This window comes from Sinohyriopsis cumingii, chromosome 12, assembly GCF_028554795.1.
Source record: "Sinohyriopsis cumingii isolate HCF-2022 chromosome 12, ASM2855479v2, whole genome shotgun sequence".
Taxonomy (NCBI): Eukaryota; Metazoa; Mollusca; class Bivalvia; order Unionida; family Unionidae; genus Sinohyriopsis; species Sinohyriopsis cumingii.
Genome location: NC_142972.1, coordinates 7,755,350 through 7,775,208, shown reverse-complemented (window position 1 = coordinate 7,775,208; position 19,859 = coordinate 7,755,350). Strand labels below are relative to the sequence as shown.

Genomic DNA, 19,859 nt, shown 5'->3' with positions numbered 1-19,859 from the left:
CATAGTTACAAAGTGCAGCATGCTATAAATAGAACACGTTACCTATTCGACCCCATGCGCATAGGCCTGCCTGTGAACTGTTAAGCAATGTAGTGTATGTTATGTTTAACAGCAATTTTAACCATTTTACATTTTTGGTACACATCTATTATATGTGAAAAGATTTAAGAGTAAAGTTCGATTGTTATAGCTGTGTAATTATTTTTTACGGAAGAATTTTTTATGTGTATTAAAATCGAGAGAGAACTCATTCACCGTCATGTCAGTGACTCCGCGTGACCAACCGTAGCTGTCACTTCTCATACTACAAATTTACAAGTTTTTCATCTGCGTCTACATCACTAAGTCATCTGAATTTGATAATTTACAAAAACTAATTGCTGCCTACATCAATATCAGAGCCTTTACCTAAGTTATTGAATCTTTCATGGTTGTGATTCTAATCGTGAAAACTCTGTACGTACCGAATGAATTCCGTGACCGCCATTTTGGAGAGTGGAAATTACAACCCAGTTACTTTAAATACCAGATATCGACCAGTGCATAAACAGTGACCACATGATCTGCCGTAATTTTCATTCGCAGAAATGAATGTAGTATCTAATAGGGGGTTTTCCCCTGAAGGTGGTGCTACGAAAACCGGCTTAAAATGGCTGATGTTTACAGCTGACGTCAAAAGGCACTTCCATGGGACTGGAGTAGAGGCATCAAAAGGCGCTTCCATACGAATGGTGTAGAGGCATCCAAAGTAGGGCATAACCGATTAGCATTTTTCTACCGATTTCCGATTCCGGATTTTGGGCATGAAATTTTTCCGATTCCGGATACGATTCAATTAATCGGAAATGCTAAATTAAAAGGTTTTTCAAATTAACTTTTTAAACCGTGTTACACACGTTTTGCATATCACACCGATGTCACAAAGGGAAGGATATGGCAGGACTAGAGCAAAATGCAACGAAGTTCAAAGCCACAGTGCCGACCCATTCTTTGTTCAACAATTAGTTGATCTTGCCGCCAGGCTTTAATATTCCCGCCTTAATCATTTATGTCGGCAAGCGGCCAGTTCCATCCTGTACTTTATTCAACAATTAGTTGATCTTGCCGCCATGCTTTAATGTCGCGGTCAAATAAAAGTAAAACAGGCTTTTGTTTGGTCCTATAGAGTTGGCCTCTTGCGGCGACTTAAATAAAAGCAATGAAATCTGATCGATTCTTGCATTTTCCAAAGTGATCGGTGATTGAAACAAGTTTATTGTGCTGTGAAAGTTTCCTTATTAACTTTATTTATATTTACGATTGTAAGAATCATTTTCTTTTAATACCTCATTAGCATGTGTCAATGTATTCAATATTATGCCTTCATTATTGAGGATGTTGACATAAACGGGTAGGACTGTATTATATATTTTAATAAATTTAAATCTTTCGGTCTAACTCAAGTATTATCGTTTCACCCCGTTGTGTTGACCATATTGGACTTTTCTGACTTCTTATTTAACTTTATTAACGCACTATCGAATGACACACAGTGTTAGACACGGTGCTATAGAAATTCAACTTTATTATTTTTATTATCCGAATCGGTCGTTCCTGCCTTGTCCGACTCCGATTAATCGGAAGTTCATACTATCCGGTGGAATCCGATTTCCGGATCAAAAGTCGGTTATGCCCTAATCCAAAGACACTTGCATGAGGTAAAGGGTTGAGACTTAAATAGCTAGAATTCCATGCATACATTTTCTTTGAAGTCAAAAACAGGAAAACGTAAAGATACTAATTTGAAAAACTAGTTTGCAGATAACAGAGTACAGCAAAATATGAAATGTTTTTGGCAATTACTGAAAAATAGTTTCTCTATAATGTAATCTTCTAAGTGAGAACTTCGTCAAGATAAATAACAATCATGTATTTTTTCATTTTCCATTATGCGTTTTAAAAGCAAATGTCTCCTCAGGCACAGACTACCAAGTTCCACGAGTTAAGAGTCCAGAACTCCTCATCTTGTAGCTCTGTTGAGAGCCCAGGTGTGTCCCTAAGCAAAACTTGACCTCAGCAAATTCTCTACAGAAATCAAAGCAGCAGCCCTTGTCATAATACTGACAAGAACTGGCATCAAATAAATACATACATACATTTCAGCATGAGAAGGTATTATTTGCTGTACATGAAGCCAATTGACTTGGAGCATATTTAAAAGCCCCAATTATAGCACAGCAATTGAAACCATACATTTGATAACTGTCTGAAATTAAAATTAATTTATTGCTGAAATTAACAATGACATAGGAATATTTTTCCCCTTCTCTGGTAAGTAGCAGTCTAAGAGTTTCAAATTTTATTTTCAAGAAACATCCCGCACCAGCAACTCTATTTTGCTCGCTTGCATTTTCTAGTTATGACATTCAAGACTACCAGATATCAGTGCCCAAAATCAAGATGGTTCTAGTGCTAAGGCAACATATCTGGTTTATTTAGCTATTTAAAGAAAAGCTACGGTGTAAAAGCATCTATACTACAGATCACTGTAGATAATAAAATTTTGATCAGTTCATGAGTTTCTTATGAAAATAAATGTGTAGCTGCCTTCTGCAGGGACACATCATAGTAGGCAAACTATCTCTAACGACCTCAGCACATGAAATTGGCAGTGATTTTGAGGTGGAAAGGTGTGGAGATAGCGGCTCAACCGCCAGCCTGACCACTGCCTTGAATTCACATGTTGTGCTGTGCGAACAAACGATACAGTTTAAATTTTATGTGTAAATATAATATACCCGTAGCTATAGCAAGAACATATTCAACAATAGCATCAAAATGTTGATAGTTTTTCTTTTTAAATACAATGTTGTGGCCATATTTAAAACTTTCCAATCAGGTATATCAGAGATGTTGGTAGAAATATTCTAATGTGAGTTAACCACACACACATGGGGGGGAGGAGAAGCATGCTATGCCAAATGGCTGCAGATGGGTGACAACACTACTAAGGTGCAGAAACACCTAACAGAAAAGGTAAATATAATTTGTGTCACATTTTTTTAAAACTGCATGCCTAATTGTTGCTCAGCTAGTAAATATTCTTCCATGTTTCACATCACTCCACTTCAAAAAATGTCTTTTCAAACATCATTTACTGGAACATGTACCTGTATATTTATCAGCTTATTTACTGTTTCATCTTAGCCAACAGGCCTTTGAAACTATATCAATGTAGCAAGAAAATGTCAAAGTATCACAGAAGAAAGTCTTTTCCATATATCTGAATTGTCTGTATAGCGGGATAGGACTTTGTTTTGGTTTTTTGTATGCTGACATTATCTTGCCACAGTGAGAGTTTTAATGGTTTCTGGTTAGACTATTCCTTGGAGTAGTATGAAAACTGAATCCCCTTTCACAATCAGCTTTTTAAAAAGTATGCCCAGTTTAAATTGATTCAGGAAATGGTTTTCAGGATAAGTATCCATTTTCCACAAATCACACATGCTGTTTCTTGAAGATTTCTGTGTAAATATCAAACTTTCCATGCTTCACTCAGTTTACAGTAAACCAAGACATTTCATCCTCCCTAGTTTCATCCTCAACAGATACTTTTTCAGTCTCTCTGAATTTCTAATGAAACCTGATAACTTTTGTTTGAAGATGACACATTGCTGTTGCAATTTTGATATTTCCCTAATGGCTGATCAATGGATCAATTTACTATACCCTCCAGAAAACAATTCAAATGGAATACATCCATGGTTTCTGCAATACTCCAACATATCTCCATCATACAGGTGTTTGTATTCAAACAATATTCTCCATAGATATAGGAATGAGCTCATGGATAAAGTGCCAAAAAAGATGTCGGACGAACCTAATTTTAAAAAAAGCAAAACAAAATATTGTGCATTAGGTATGACAAATCACAATAACAGCTGGTAACTTGCAAGGTCTTTCAAAGCTGCACGACTGGTTATTTTTTGTGTATGATAAACCCACAACTGTGCAACCTGGCAGCTGCTCAGATGTATGGTCCAATTGTACAGTCTCCCTCTAGCAGATGAATTTTAATGATTTGATACATTTAATTTTCATTGAACAATGTTAATACTACATAAAATTTGATTTAACCCTTTACGTCATAGAGCATAGTTACAAAGTGCAGCATGCTATAAATAAATCACTTGTGACCTATTCGACTCCATTCACATATCCCTGCATGTGAACTGTTATGCAAAGTAGTGTATGTTACATTTAACAGCAATTTTAACCATTTAACATTTTTGGTACACATCTATTATGTGTGGAAAAATTTAAGAGTAAAGTCCTAATTTTTATAGCTGTGTAATTATTTTTTACGGAAGAATTTTTTATGTGCTTTAAAATCGAGAGAGAACTCGTTCACCGTCATGTCATTTAGGCAGCGTGACCAACCGTAGCTGCCATTTCCCATATTCGAAATTTACAAGTTTTTCGTCTGCATCTACATTACTAAGTCATCTGAATTTGATAATTTATAAAAACTAATTGCTGCCTACATCAATATCAGAGCCTTTACCAAAGTTATTGAATCTTTCATAGTTGTGATTCTAATCATGAAAACTTTGTAAGTACTGAATGAAATCCGCGACCACGATTTTGGAGAGTGGAGATTACGACCCAGTTACTTAAATAGCAGATATCAACCAGAGCATAAACAATGACCACGTCATCTAACGTAATTTTCATTCACAGAAATGAATGTAGTATCTAATAGGGGGGTTTCCTCGAAGGTGGCGCTATGAAAACCAGTTAAAATGGCCGATGTTTACAGCATGCGTCAAAAGGCGCTTCCATGTGAATGGAGTAGAGGCATCAAAAGGCGTTTCCATGCGAATGGAGTAGAGGTGCCCAAACACACTTGCATGAGGTAAAGGGTTAAAGAAAAACTAGCATGACTGTTCTAAAAGAAATAAAGTAGATAACTGGGTGTCCCACTGTATGCTCTCTCTCTCTCTCTAGCTGGTGCATGCTTCCTGGGGTCAATCATGCCCACTTTATGACTGATTCAGCTGGTGGCTCAATGGGACTCCACAATAAAGTGGTGTGCAGAGCTATTCTGTCTTAACTCATTAACCCCTGGCGCAGTGATTACGTGACAGGAAGTAGTAGCCTACTGCCGAGCTCTGTATCATCAGGGTCATGTATCATACACTAAAGTGGATGGTATTATAGAAAGGTAGACAGATGTAGCTCTACAATGATACCAAATAATCTGGATGTTTTAGTTGCACTACAAAATACAGAGGTAAATACCTAATTCTTTAGACCAGTTTTTTTTTTCTCACACAAAATTTGCCCATGGTCAGAATCCGATTTTGTGTCCGGATTTAAGACTTTTTGGCCTCAGATCTAAGGCAGACCAGTCTGACCTGCATAGACAAGTGAACCTTTGCAAAAAGTACAATATGGTAGGCATTTGGAATAAAGATGGTCTTGGATATAAAAATGATGGGTCCCTTAAGCAACAAAAAAAAAAAGGAAAAGAACTCCAACTTCTACCCTTCTGCTCATGCGTGAGCAAAATAACCAATGGAAAACGAAGTTTCTAACACAATTAGGCATTAGGCTATGGAAAATCTCTCTACTGCCAAGCTTTGTAGCGTCAAGGTCATGTATGATACACTAAAGTTGGCGGTATTATAGAAAGGTAGAAGGATGTAGCTCTACAATGATGCCAAATAATCTGGAAGTTCTAGTTGCACTAAAAACCTCATTTTCTGTACCAGATTTTTTTCACCCAAAATTCATCCGTGGTCGGAATCCGGTTTTTTGTCTGGATTTTAGACATTTTGGTCTCAGATCTAAGGCAGACCGGTATGAACTGCAGACAGACAGAATAAACCTTTGCAAAAAGTAGGATAAGATGGGCATTTGGAATAAAGAGTGGTCTTGAAATGAAAATAATGGGTCCGTTAAGCAGAAAAAAATAATCCAACTTTTATCCTTCTGCTGATGCGTGAGCAAAATAACCAATGGAAAACGATGTTTCTAACACAACTAGACATTAGGCTATGGAAAATCTCTTGGAAGTCGATATATTAGGATGTATTCAGAAATAGCCCCCAAAATGTATTTCCTACTCGCATTTAACCCTTTAAGCCCCGATCCCGTCTGTAGGCGTGATCCGGTTTCTGCATTCAATGGCCGATCCCGCCTGTAGTCGTGATTTTTTTACTGCATTCAATGGCCGATCCCGTCTCCAAGCGTGATGAATGTGTGTTAGATTCAACGTCTCTGATTGGCTAGAAATGGGTTTATTCCAAGAACTAACAACTATTAAACCAATCAGAAATGATTTTACTTTCATTTGCGGAAATTTGAATTGTTCAGAAGCTAAGGGCTCCTGTTTTGAAAGCGGTTTAACTACACGTGTTCTGGTCATGAAAAATCGTAAATGATGGCGGACGTAAGAGTGATTTTTGATGAGAGCAAAAATGAGGAGTTTCTCAGGTTTGATCTTGAAAATACTGAGCAAGCTGAGGAAAGATATGTTCGGCAGTTGGATATTTGTGAGATTTCGATTCGGACATAGAAGTTTCTGAGATTGAATCGTCCGAAGATGAGGATGCTGACAGCGATGATGATCGAGTTCTTGCGGATAAACGTTGCACATAATTTTGTAAATTCTGTATAAATAAGTCGTGAAAGACTTGGACAAATAGGGAAAAAAATACATCACTGTGTAGACAAATTCATTTGCAATAAATGGTGAAACTTTCTTGGATTTTAATTGGATATAAGCAGAGAAATTAAGGTAAGAGTGAATGCATGTGCACGATGTTTACAAAATTTTTCAAACGGGTAAAAACTCTGGGGCACACGCAGCTAGACACAGCTTAGCGCTGCTGGGGCATAGCAGCAGTGATACTGATAACGGGTCTGGGGCTGAATGAGTTAAGGCAAAAACCTCCAGGGGTTAATGAGTTAATTTTCTCCAACTCAGCTGCAATGCATACAGAAACAGAACTGACCAAGTTGTACTGTAATATGCTAAACACCAGTGCATGCTAGGTACAATTAACCCAAGCCAGTAAAAAGAAAAACACTTATGAGCATATTTTGTTGTAAGTGTGCAGTGATGCAGATCATCATACATTTTGTCATTCTAGCATGAACTAAAAAATCAAACACAAAATTTAAGCCCAGTGAACCATAAAAGATGGACATACGCCTGAAATAAAGTAGTGCTCACTGAGATACAGAACACCGGTGGTCATGAACTCAACGCAAAAAAAATGCAAATGCAAAAATAAACACAAGTTTGTGAAATGTGAAATGTAGCTCACAGTGACTTCTTTGTTACAAAAGAAGCAATCTATGTATAAACCCATAATCATAACATGAACAATACAAAACAAAATTTATATCAAGTCAGTAAAGCAAGAAATAAAGGTCAGCATGACCTGCCTTTTGTATAAGAACCATCATCTAAGATTTTTTTATTGTAAGCAAAATAATAGTATACAAAGGCAAAAATCATGCATTGTCACTAACCCAAATATATTGTGCAAAAACCAATTTAGTAAAATGCTAAAACTTCATGAATGCTAATAAAATGTAAAATATAGGTCACACTGACCTTTTATTTCAAATATTGCCTCTTCACAAGCCAAAATTCCTATAAGATAACACTATCTACATCTTGGCGGAAGGAGCAGATATTTCTGTGCGTTGGATCTGTGAATTTCATTGGATGCAGCAGCATACTACCGTATCTGATAAAGTTTTTCAACTCTGAACACTGTTCCCAAAAAGATGTCATCTAAAAAATTGCCAACCTTGCCATTTTGTCGCCTATTTTCAAAAAATGTCGCCATTTTCAAAATACAGTACTATCCATTGATCTCAACAACCTCTGGACCAAGATAATATTGTTGACATAAGCAGATGTTTAAATAAGTTAAGATGGGCTGAAAATAAAATGAAATTTTGCATGCAAGTGGAAGTTTTAAGAGATGACCTGTCGTCAGTGACTAGGATTTAGGTAGCCAAAAAATTGTAAATTTTGATTAAACGAAGACAACTAATCTTTAAGACACTTGTATACTGACAAATGACATTTGTGCAGTACACTCCATAATGTGTTCAATAATATACACGTACATGAAAAATCAATGAATTTGAGTATTCAATCATATGTAAGAAAATTCATATATCAGTAAAATCCTCCAAGAAAACACATTTAAAACAGATATATATATAAAATTGATCTATGTCCCATTGTCAACAAACACGTTTCCCCGACACAATTCACTATATTTATTATCCTTGTAGCACGTGGATGTATAGCTGTTTATATGCTACATGTACATTTACTTAAATTAGCCTAGCTTCTGGTCAGCCAGAAACAACTACCATGATGCCGAGGCTACCAAGGGGATGAGGCTATTCATAGGGAAACGAAAATGTGAACAAATTAATTTGTTTCACATTCTTGTGAGATGCCCACCTTCATTTAGCTCGGCAGCCATATATCTATCGTTTCAAAACATTGGAACTTTAATTTGGGTTTTAGACTGCCATTGGTAGCGGTAGTAAGCGTGAACTTTTTGTTGCAAACAGTAAACTTTCACAGCACACTAAATATGTTCCAATCACTATGAAACAAGAAACAATGTTTTTATTTAAGTTTGTTGCCGACTTTCTTTTATCACAGGTCTTCACCTTGCCTTGATAAAGGTTCATGTGTTATTGAAGGCGCTGCAAAAGGCAATCTTTGAAGGAACAAACAAATGACTGTAATTGCTGCGACAACATAAAAAATTGTAAAACTGACGGAGACAATTGCTTTTCATTTGCTTAGTATATATGCAGAACGAATGATGCTTCAAAGGTAGTCAGCTTTCTTAAGTTTCAGCTTAACTGTTTTTTCTGGTACATTTTTTAAAAAAAGAAAACAATTCCACCATCTTCAAGATTGTAGTCATTTCTGTTCCCACCTTCAGAAGTGGTCGTTTGTAGCTAGTCAGATAGCATGACTTTGGGTTATATTACAGCAAAGACAACAAAGGCCAGACAGCAGCATAAGCGGATTATAATATACAAATGCTGTTAGGGTGGTTTGTCAATATGAAGAAAGGATTTGTTTATGTTACAATAGATTTGGTGCAATTTTATTTTCCAAGTTTGCAGCTTCCTGTTATGGTGTCTTTGAATTACTCAACTCCACACCCAAGACATTATAGACAATTTTTAACAGCCAAAAATGTTGTTGCCAAAATGATCACCATAAGGTATATTTTGTCACCAAGGAAATTTTTTTCCCCAATTTACAACATTGCCAAAGCCCAGCGTGGTCCATTAATATCTGCTTGATTCGCCAAGGTTAACATATCAGAACCTTGGCTAGCGAAGATGCATGGGTTGGTACCAAGTGAACATCTACTTTGATGATTCATCCAGTGGAGTATGAAATTATAGATCACAGTTGCCTACTGTAAACCCCCCATAAAGATGCATCCTCTCACAAATTGTAATGATTAAAGGTATAACAGTACCTATACATAGTGCAAAGAACATGTCTGGACATGAGCTAAAACTTGAGCCAGCCAACATGAAATTTTGGACATACTGTCCTTTTGCTGCAAGGGTATGGAACATCCAATCTTCTAGTCTGATGTTTCTACCATGAATAGAGCTTGAGAAATAAAATGAAAATGCAAATTTATATAGAGTCACACTATTTCCGCTAGGGATGCAAGACTTGAACATTCCCATGCTGTCCCAAGTGGGGGTAAGTTTGAGCAAAAAATAACAACAAATATCGGTGTCAGAACTGTGTGTCAAATGCAAAATATGGGGGTCTCTGATGCATAAATGAGGATAAAGGGAAACACTGGAGTCAGTGACTTACTTTTCGACATTTACACACTTTAAAAAAATCTAAGCTAAATGCAAAAACATGACCAAGTAATGTACAACTAATATACATGTAAAACATTAGCGTTCTCAGTATCTTCCCCCCTTGGGTAGATGCTATGAAACCCTAATCCAAAATATTTCATAGAAAGAATAAAAAAGAATGATTGAGATCCAGTGAGGCTGTACATATGTATATGAGTTTAAATTTGTGGATGCTGATTGGAGGGTAGGTAAACAAGCACTATTAATATTTTTAATTATTGATCTGTTATCCAAGTAACAAGTTTACAAATATCTCACCACTAGGTGTTAATTTAACAAAGAAAATAACTCCACAGAATTCTGCAATAATCTTTAAATGAATGTAAAATCCTACACAAATATTAAGCTAATTGACCAGAGTGAATCCAAAATAAAGACCAGAAGCTATAATTTCTCACACTAAAAAAGGCAAAGCAATCTCATTATATACCAAATTTACAGTAATTCAATCAAAGGTGAAGATACGGGTTATGGAAGAATAACTACATGTTGTAAGGTACACCATTTTTTCACCAAGTATTTCTTTCCAACACTTTTCACAAGGGTAATGTAGGCCAATAACCTTGTATGAGAGATTTCCAGATCGACCCTGCAAACTGATAGAGCAGATTAAGCCCTCCTTTGACAATCTGTGTACCGTTTGAGTGGATAACAAAACATCACCATATTCTGCTAAAAACTGTGACAAAAGGCAGTGGAATACTGAGATGTAAATATGAAGTTTTCTGATCCTCTCTGCAAGGACTAAACCTCAGAATGCTTTTCATTAACCACAGAATGCTTATCGTTAACCATAGAATGCTTATCATTAACCACAGAATGCTTATCGTTAACCACAGAATGCTTATCGTTAACCACAGAATGCTTATCATTACAGAAGATTGAACTTTATGTGTTTCTAAAACGTGTATGCTGTTCTAATATCTCCACTGCAGGAAACATGACCATAATACTAAATATAAAATTTAAGAATGTCCAACAGTTAACGAGCTATCACATTAATGATAGATCTGCAGTGATATTAGATACTTAAGGCCAGAGAGCTGAAATGCCTCCTTCTATTTTGTGGAGGCATAAAACCAACCTGTCCTGCTTTCTGAACAGCTTCAATGTACCATGTTAATACATGAACATGTATTACATAATATACGACATCATCAATCCTACTTCAGTTTGAGCTATCTCAAACACGTGTTCACTAAGTCAAGGGTTGGTAATCCAAATCAACTTCAGACATATGAACAGCAGCTAATCCGCACAATGCCTTCTACTGTTAATGTCTGGATGCAACTAAAAGTGATCAGATCTGATTCCTCATTGTATGTATACAGTAGCTAGTTAGAACATTGCCTTCGGATCTGATGTGTTACTGGATGCAACTAAAAGTGATCAGATCTGATTCCTCATTGTGTATGTACAGTAGCTAGTTAGAACATTGCCTTCGGATCTGATGTGTTACTGGATGCAACTAAAAGTGATCAGATCTGATTCCTCATTGTGTATGTATACAGTAGCTAGTTAGAACATTGCCTTCGGATCTGATGTGTTACTGGATGCAACTAAAAGTGATCAGATCTGATTCCTCATTGTGTATGTACAGTAGCTAGTTAGAACATTGCCTTCGGATCTGATGTGTTACTGGATGCAACTAAAAGTGATCAGATCTGATTCCTCATTGTGTATGTATACAGTAGCTAGTTAGAACATTGCCTTCGGATCTGATGTGTTACTGGATGCAACTAAAAGTGATCAGATCTGATTCCTCATTGTGTATGTACAGTACCTAGTTAGAACATTGCAATCGGATCTGATGTGTTACTGGATGCAACTAAAAGTGATCAGATCTGATTCCTCACTGCGTATGTACAGTAGCTAGTTAGAACATTGCCTTCGGATCTGATGTGTTACTGGATGCAACTAAAAGTGATCAGATCTGATTCCTCATTGTGTATGTACAGTAGCTAGTTAGAACATTGCCTTCGGATCTGATGTGTTACTGGATGCAACTAAAAGTGATCAGATCTGATTCCTCATTGTGTATGTATACAGTAGCTAGTTAGAACATTGCCTTCGGATCTGATGTGTTACTGGATGCAACTAAAAGTGATTAGATCTGATTCCTCATTGTGTATGTACAGTAGCTAGTTAGAACATTGCCTTCGGATCTGATATGTTACTGGATGCAACTAATCCATTTCATTCCACATCAACTTGTGGCATATGAACAGCAGCTACTCAGAGCAATGCCTTCGGATCTGCTACGTGACTGGAAGTAGCTAAAAGTGATCTGATCTGATTACTTCTTTTATTTCTACCTAAGACAATAGCTGGGAGTAATGAATCACAGCAGCCACCATCAAATATGCTGTGTGTAAATTTTTCTAATTTAAACTTTTGGCTTGACATTAGTGATTGTTAAACCAATTTTGATTGGTACAATGGGCCATGGAACAAGCATTCTGTCATAGTTTTAACCTTGCATCCCTCAAGGAAGTTTTATAAATGCATGTTTAAAATAATCTTTTTTTTAAAAACCAGAATGCACATTTTTTTTCCTCCTGCATTATTAAGAGATAACCCCATTATGTGTATGCTGTTGGAAGAGGGTGTAAATAAATTGAGTTATCAATTTTTCCCCCATTAGTAAATTGCTAAAATTCTGGACAAAGTTGACATCACATTCATTGCAATTAGGACCTCTGGAGAAAATTTAAAAGTAATCCCAAAAAATGTGTAACATATGCCCTGGGGAATCTATCTATACTGATGATCAAATTAATCCTTAAAAATGTGGAACATATGCCCTGGGGAATCTATCTATACTGATGATCAAATTAATCCTTAAAAATGTGGAACATATGCCCTGGGGAATCAAATTAATCCTTAAAAATGTGGAACATATGCCCTGGAGAATCTATCTATACTGATGATCAAATTAATCCTTAAAAATGTGGAACATATGCCCTGGGGAAACTATCTATATTGATGATCAAGGAAAAGAGATGGTGTAATAGTTGCAAAATAATTTTGGTTTTATCTAATGGTTCACGAAATCTGACTAGCCATACCTCCTCAAAATATTGCTTGAAAAAGCATCTTTTGTAGGAAATGAAGCTCATGCTGCCAAAAAATATATGGAATTTCATGCCAGGAGATTACTTTCTTGAAATCTTGTGCAGCTATCTTATCGCACTCAATGCACAAAACAGCATGTAAATCCAACTCACTTAATACCACTGTAATATCCATCAAAACCTTCAATCTGCTAAAATCTGAATGAAATTATGTTTTCATTTACAATAGCATGGTGACAAACCATGTGGTTAAAGAATGTGAGCATGGCTAATCAGCTTTAGGTAAACAAATACAGTAAAACCTGTTATAAGAGACCACCCTTCTGCCAACTAAAATCAAAAAGTGGTCTCTCACAACAGGTTTGTACAAAAAAGACCAGTTTCAGAACAATTTAAAGAAAAATAACCACAATCACTGTACATATATTATATTCTTTATTAATTTTTGTGTCAATATTGTATGCATTCATCTGAAAACAAAACTTTATAGCAACAAAGATATCTTTACATTTGAAGATCACAGCTACATGTATCAGCATATTAAATCTTTTCTGATTTGCTCCTCTTCCTTTAAAACACTCTAAATTTGTTTAACTGATATTTTGTGAGTGGGTTGCTTTTTCCCCCCTTCTTTCAGTCACAATAATTATTTTCTCCAGTGTTAAAATATGTCTCTTTTGATTTATTTTTTATCTGTTATCACGATATGGTCGTTCTGGGTCTTACTTGTACATACGGGTGTTAGCAACGAAAAGGATGGGAATCTGGCTAAGTGCTGAAATAATCTACATGTACTTCAGTCTGGTTTATATAAGAAAACACAAACATTATAAGATAAACTAAATTATATCATATCGGTAGCCAGCATATTTTTTGGTAGGGGCGGGCTAGAACAGTGTAAGCGGTCATTGTGAAAGGGATTAAATAAAGGTCAACTAAGTTTATCCCTGTTTTTATGATGCATTCGTTCATAGCAGTGGCAAAATACATTTTTTACCAAGACATCATAGTTGCTGGTCACATTCAGCATATGGTCACTCACAAGAGAGCATATATATATTTAATAAAATCGACCTGTGCATTACAATTGTGATCGGAAATGACTGGTCACTCATAACAGGTTTTACTGTACATACCTAACTGGAATTGTTTTGTTTTCATTTGCTTGTTTTTGTTAAAATAAAAAAGCACACAACAGGCAAACAGAAATTCTAAAATCTGAGCAACTTCCATGGCTTACCTTTGCAAATCCCCCTCTTTCTGAAACAGATTCCACCCACTATAATCCCCCACCCCACCCACTCGAGCCCAAGAATGTCGCAAGGTATTACAATGTGACACATTTTCTCAGGAGCTAGATGTGTTTACTTTGCCATGGATTAACACCATTCTTCAGCACAAGACAGGCTATACATGGCGGCCAGTATAAATGGTGGAGGAAGAACCCAGGAAAGAACCACCGACTCACAACAAGCTACTAGCAAGCATTCTCACATACCTACATTGGCCAAACCCATGCAGACAGGTGAAATGGTAGTGATCTGTAACAGTGAGCGTTTTAGACCACTTGGTAACTCAGGGTCCCCAAATGTTAGTAAAACCCGTGTGTAAATTGTGAGCTAAATAGGGCTCAAAATCCACAAAAGTTGATCTACATTATTTATTCCCTTTACAACTAAAACTATACCATATTTCAATGGTGCAAACTTTCATAATTAGGAACATATAATCATGATTACATGATTAAGCTGTTAAATTGTAGAGTTAATAAATTTTTACAAAATTCTGAGGAGTTTGTTCAGTTTAAATGTAAATTCCTTTGAAATATTTGTAAATAATGACAAACAAAAAACTGTGTTTTACCCTTTTAATTATAGACACATCACATATGAATGAAAGGGTTTGGGGGGATTGCAACAATATTTGAATTACATAAAACTGATTAGCCACAAAAAGTTGCTTTCATTTAACATTTTAATTGAGAAAAAATTTTTATAAACATTTTGAACTCTTGAGCAAAGATATAACTCAATAACAAACAATAACTAAAATTTGCTCTTAGTTACTGATTATAATCAATTATCAGCTGGTTAAGTGGAACCAGTTATCGATTATGAAATTCTGACCAATTTCCGTCACTGCCCAGTATAAATGTCAAAACATCTAAAATGGGATGGGAAGGGTCAGATGAACCTATGTAAACCTTCTTGCCGTTAAACAATGCACCAACAAACCTCTATTTTGCAGCTGTGCACAGAAGGATACAAGATATAAAATACAACAGGTAACAATGATGTGCGGGAAAATAAGCGTTTTAAAATTTTAACTGTTGCTAGACTACTGTTTTGAACCTGTCTGAACTTTGTAAATTATTGTACCAACATCACATATGACAATCTCTGATACATTACTTTCTAAGGTAAATATTTAAGCATACAATTACATCACTTGTATTCAACAGTTTCATATTACTTTTGTTACTATAAAATCGTTCAGGTCTGTATGTGTACAAGTGCGACCAACTTTGTACCAGCAAGGTTGGAAACCGCTAATGTGACAGCCATATTCAAGAATGTGGAAGGATAAAAAGGTGCAATTACCATCTAGCAAACATGATGCGGCAACTGGATGCATATCACAGATATCGGAATAGCTTTTGCACCAGGAGGAGCTGCAAAACTCAGCTTCTAATAATGGAGATGGTACAGTGAAAGGCTGCTATATATGCTGTGAATCGGTAATAGGAATACCAACTGCGTCATCTCAGTGTTGGACCACCTGCAATGCGAATCACTGGAATCCAGAAGGACACATTTGACATGCTATACAGAACAACCTTGTAGACATTCCAGCTGATCAATGTCTGAATCTTTCTTTAAGTAGAACTAGAGCAGACCACAACATGAAATATCAGTATCTCCATAAATAGCAAATTTCAGTTTCTTTACTACTGGTACTTGGAACTCATTACCATACAGTGTTGTAGAAGCTCCTACCTTGGTATCCTTCAAGCAGGAGCTATCTTAGTCCTACAACATAAGACACATCACCCGATATTTTTGTTCTGGGGGGTGATGGCTCTTACTGCCTAAATAACAGCACTAATAAATTCAAATTCTCTTTAAAAAAATGTACATGTTTTCAAGTTTTGTTAGCCTACATTTCAGTTTGCTGGAAAGCGATGAAAGCCGAAATTGGGTTAAGTTGATATATTATTCTTTAACGAAATGAATAAAAAAATATTATGCTTATCAGAACTGTAAGCAATGTTTTGTTTTGTTCAAGAACTATATCACCCGCATGAACCTACTTCCGCATGCCTCAACTACTGCCACATTGCAACAAATTCAAATGTATGTCAACGGAACATGAAAATATATCCATTTGCTAGTCATATTTTTAGGATAAAGACAGCACAGTAAGTATATTAATTACACATACATTAGTTGAAGAGTGTCAATATAGGCTGCCAAGTGCGCGAGATATTCCTGAAAGTTTGACTTATTCAGATGTCAACTGACATCAGAACATGCTATACAAGGCCATTAAGTCAAACTTTTTAATGGGATACAGTCGAATGACCGAACCAAATATCAGTACCAAATTTCTTGAGCTACACAAAGCGCAAGGTGAAATATCAGCGTTTATTCTTAAATAGGTCGCGCGAGCAAGGAGACAAGTGTCCTCCCTTGTATTTATTATATAGTACATGTATGACAGGTCAACTGTAAGCAATGATACGAGCCCCTGTGCAATCATATAGATTAGGGGTCTCAAACACGCGGCCCGCCAAACCGTATCCTGCAAAATGATTGGCATCACAAGGTGCCATGACAGATAGCAAAGGTGGTGCGGCCCTTGAGCCATCGAAAATGGCCTCATGCGGCCCTCAGGGTTATTTGAGTCCGAGACCCCTGATATAGATAGTGATATGGGGGGGGGGGCAAACACGTGTTGCTTCACAATACAGCGTTGCATTGCCAGCAACTATATACATTTAAAATTACGTGTATGGCTCTCCTTTTTTGGTAATTGCTGTTTTAAAGATATGTTTCGCTTTTTCTGCATTCAGCTAATATGAGTAATACATCACGTCCTCAACATTACGATGGCTGTTGAAATAATCAACACAACATTGAGTAGGGAATAACACTCGTTCTGTTCATTATAAGTCAATAAAAAGCCGATAGTAAATTGCTACCTGTGTTAAAATCATATTCCCTTTGTATGAATTGTACATCTAATCAAAAATGTTCGTTCAAAAGAAAGAGTTAGATAGCTTACCTTGTTTTCCACGTGAAAACACACACAGACAAGACGGCACAAACACACAACAAAATGGCGGACGGTAATATTCCCACAATTCTTTAAAACGCACTATAAACAAGGCATGGAGCGCGAACACGTGGTGGTTAGATTCGATCTAATGCCGGCACATAATATAACTGCACTGGGGATTTTAGAGGTAGATCAATTCAAGCTGCACCACTACCGTTTAAATATTAACAGCGTATGTTGTTGTTTTTTTCTTCTTCAGATTACACAATGAAATCTGTCAATCAAGTCATAATCGTTTTGATAACTGTAAATAAATTGGCGCATTGTACCTATGTTCCATCAGCAGCTAAAACTAGCTTGATATTGTATACAAAATTGAAGAGGATTTTTTCGTGATGTAATTAGCCATTGTATTTTGTCTACATTAGCGGTATATTGTTTAATTTGTTTTGTTTTTGCTTGGGAGGGGGACTGGTTGGGGGTTCTGGACTGTCTTGGGTGTTTAGGGTAACACATTCCTGCCCTCAGTCATGAAAAAATAGTATTGTTCTGATTTAAAGATAAGAACAACAAATATATACACTATATTAGTGTGTGTGTGTGGGGGGGGGGGGGGTATTTTGCGGTGAAAGAACAAAATAATGAACGAAAGAAAATTCCAGGCGCCCCCAACACCCTCGAAAATTAAATCGCAAACTAGCATGGCCTACCTTATACGGTGGTTCCTTGGTCTTTTCCGCTAAGTATTTTACAGGTTTTAAATGTATATCAACTTAATATATGCCCATCCATCGATAACAAGCGTATCTATTGTATTTGATTAATCAAGGGCAGTTCGCCGAGGGATAAGGGCTGGGCCGGATCAGGTCAAGTGTTTGGGTGGGTGGGGGTCCAAAATTTCAAAAGGATTCTGACTTTCCTCGAAAGTGAACCAAAGCAGAAGTCTTTGTCTCTTTACTCCAAGTGTGCATAATACCCAATAAACGTGCGCAAGAATAAACCTATGGTCAAATTTCAAGTGAATGTTGGCTACGTGTTCGTGTGTGTATTTTTAGCGGGGGGGGGGGGGTCAGGAAACCCTGGACCACCTCTATCCGGCCCTGAAGGACCCGGGGGGGGGGGGGGGGGCCGATACGAGAGCGAATCATTCAAAACGTCTTGTATAGTTAATTTTCCTAACAGTTTGACGGCTAAAAGCATCCCATGTAAACGCTTAAATGCATGAGTCGCCTACTTGTGAGTAGTGAATGGGGATACCGTAGGGACTATGGGATTTACCATTAAAAACATGAGAGTTGTACCGTAGGGACTATGTAAAATTTAACATTAGAGAAATTTTTTTGTGCCATAGGGACAATGGGAATTTAACATGGGACTATAGTTTGGGTCTGTCTAGGGACAAGGGGAATTGAACAGGGGAATAGAATTTGGGTCTGTCTAGGGACAAGGGAAATTAACATGGGAAATTGAAACAGGGAGGGTCTCTATTTTTCTTTATTTTTTATAAAAAAATATAAAAAATAAAAATGGGCTAGGCAATTGAAAGTCAAGATCTTTTCGAGAGATAGGAGTGGCCCTGGAAAGGGCCTGTGGGTTTCTTCTTCTTCTTCTTCTTCTTCTAACTCCACTTCTTCAACCATCTTCTCACTTTTGCCACTATTCCTGTCTTCTTTTTCTCCTTTTCTGGCATCCACTCAGGATGGCCCAATGCTCTGAACTTTTCCTGGACTTTGATCCAATTTTGATTGAGCCTCTCAAACTCTGTCTGTTTCTGTTAGTTTTCCTGATCTTTTATTTCTTTACTCCATGTCTCTTTAATCTTCTGTACTTCCTCCTCCATTACTTTTCTCATCAGATCTTCCCCTTTCTTCATCTTTTCCAATCCCCATTTTACATTCCTCCACTCTGTCCAGTACAATATCTTTTCTAGGAAACACCGGACTTGGATGACATGATCCAGTGCTTCCTTCAAACTTCCCACTCTGACATAAGGTGGGTCAATGAAGCCTCTTGATTTATTGACTTTTTCTTCTATCATCCCTGCTATGATATCTCTGGCTGCCTTTAGACCTTGAACTTGACTGGTTACCAAGTCTTTCATATCTCCATGCCTCCATTCCTTTTCTATTATTTCCACCACATATTCTACATCCATTATCCAAAAATAGATGTCTCTCAATAGATTAAATAAAACTGATAGTAGTAAATGGGGATAGATTAGCGACAATAGTAGTAAATGGGGATACCCTAGCGTCAATGGGAATTAGCATTACAAAACCCCCTGGGACACTCTAGCGTCAATGGAAAATTAACATGGAGAAAAATCGTGGGACAATCTAGCGTCAAGGGAAATTAACATGGAGAAAAATCGTGGGACGGTTTAGCGTCAAAGGAATTTACACAGGGTGGGACTTTATAGCGTCAAGGGAAATTGAACATGGGATTTTTTTTTTAAAAATTTTTTTAAAAAAGGGGTAGGCAATTGAAAGGCTATCTTTTCTCGAGAAATATGGCTGGCCCTGAAAAGGGCCTTTGGGTTTTCTTCTTCTTCTGCTTCTAGTTTCTTCTTTTTCTCCA

General features: G+C 36.8%; 1 protein-coding gene across 8 annotated transcripts in view; it reads right to left on the bottom strand.

Annotated features, from left to right (window-relative positions):
- Window positions 1-17,408, bottom strand: part of LOC149785970 (CUGBP Elav-like family member 2) — a 259,746-nt gene extending 242,338 nt beyond the window's left edge. For all 8 annotated transcript variants that reach the window (XM_089976221.1, XM_089976224.1, XM_089976222.1 and 5 more), the window contains exon 1: window positions 17,289-17,408. The gene's annotated coding sequence lies outside the window, so the exon portion shown is untranslated. The remainder of the gene's footprint in view (window positions 1-17,288) is intronic.
- Window positions 17,409-19,859: the final 2,451 nt, after the last annotated feature.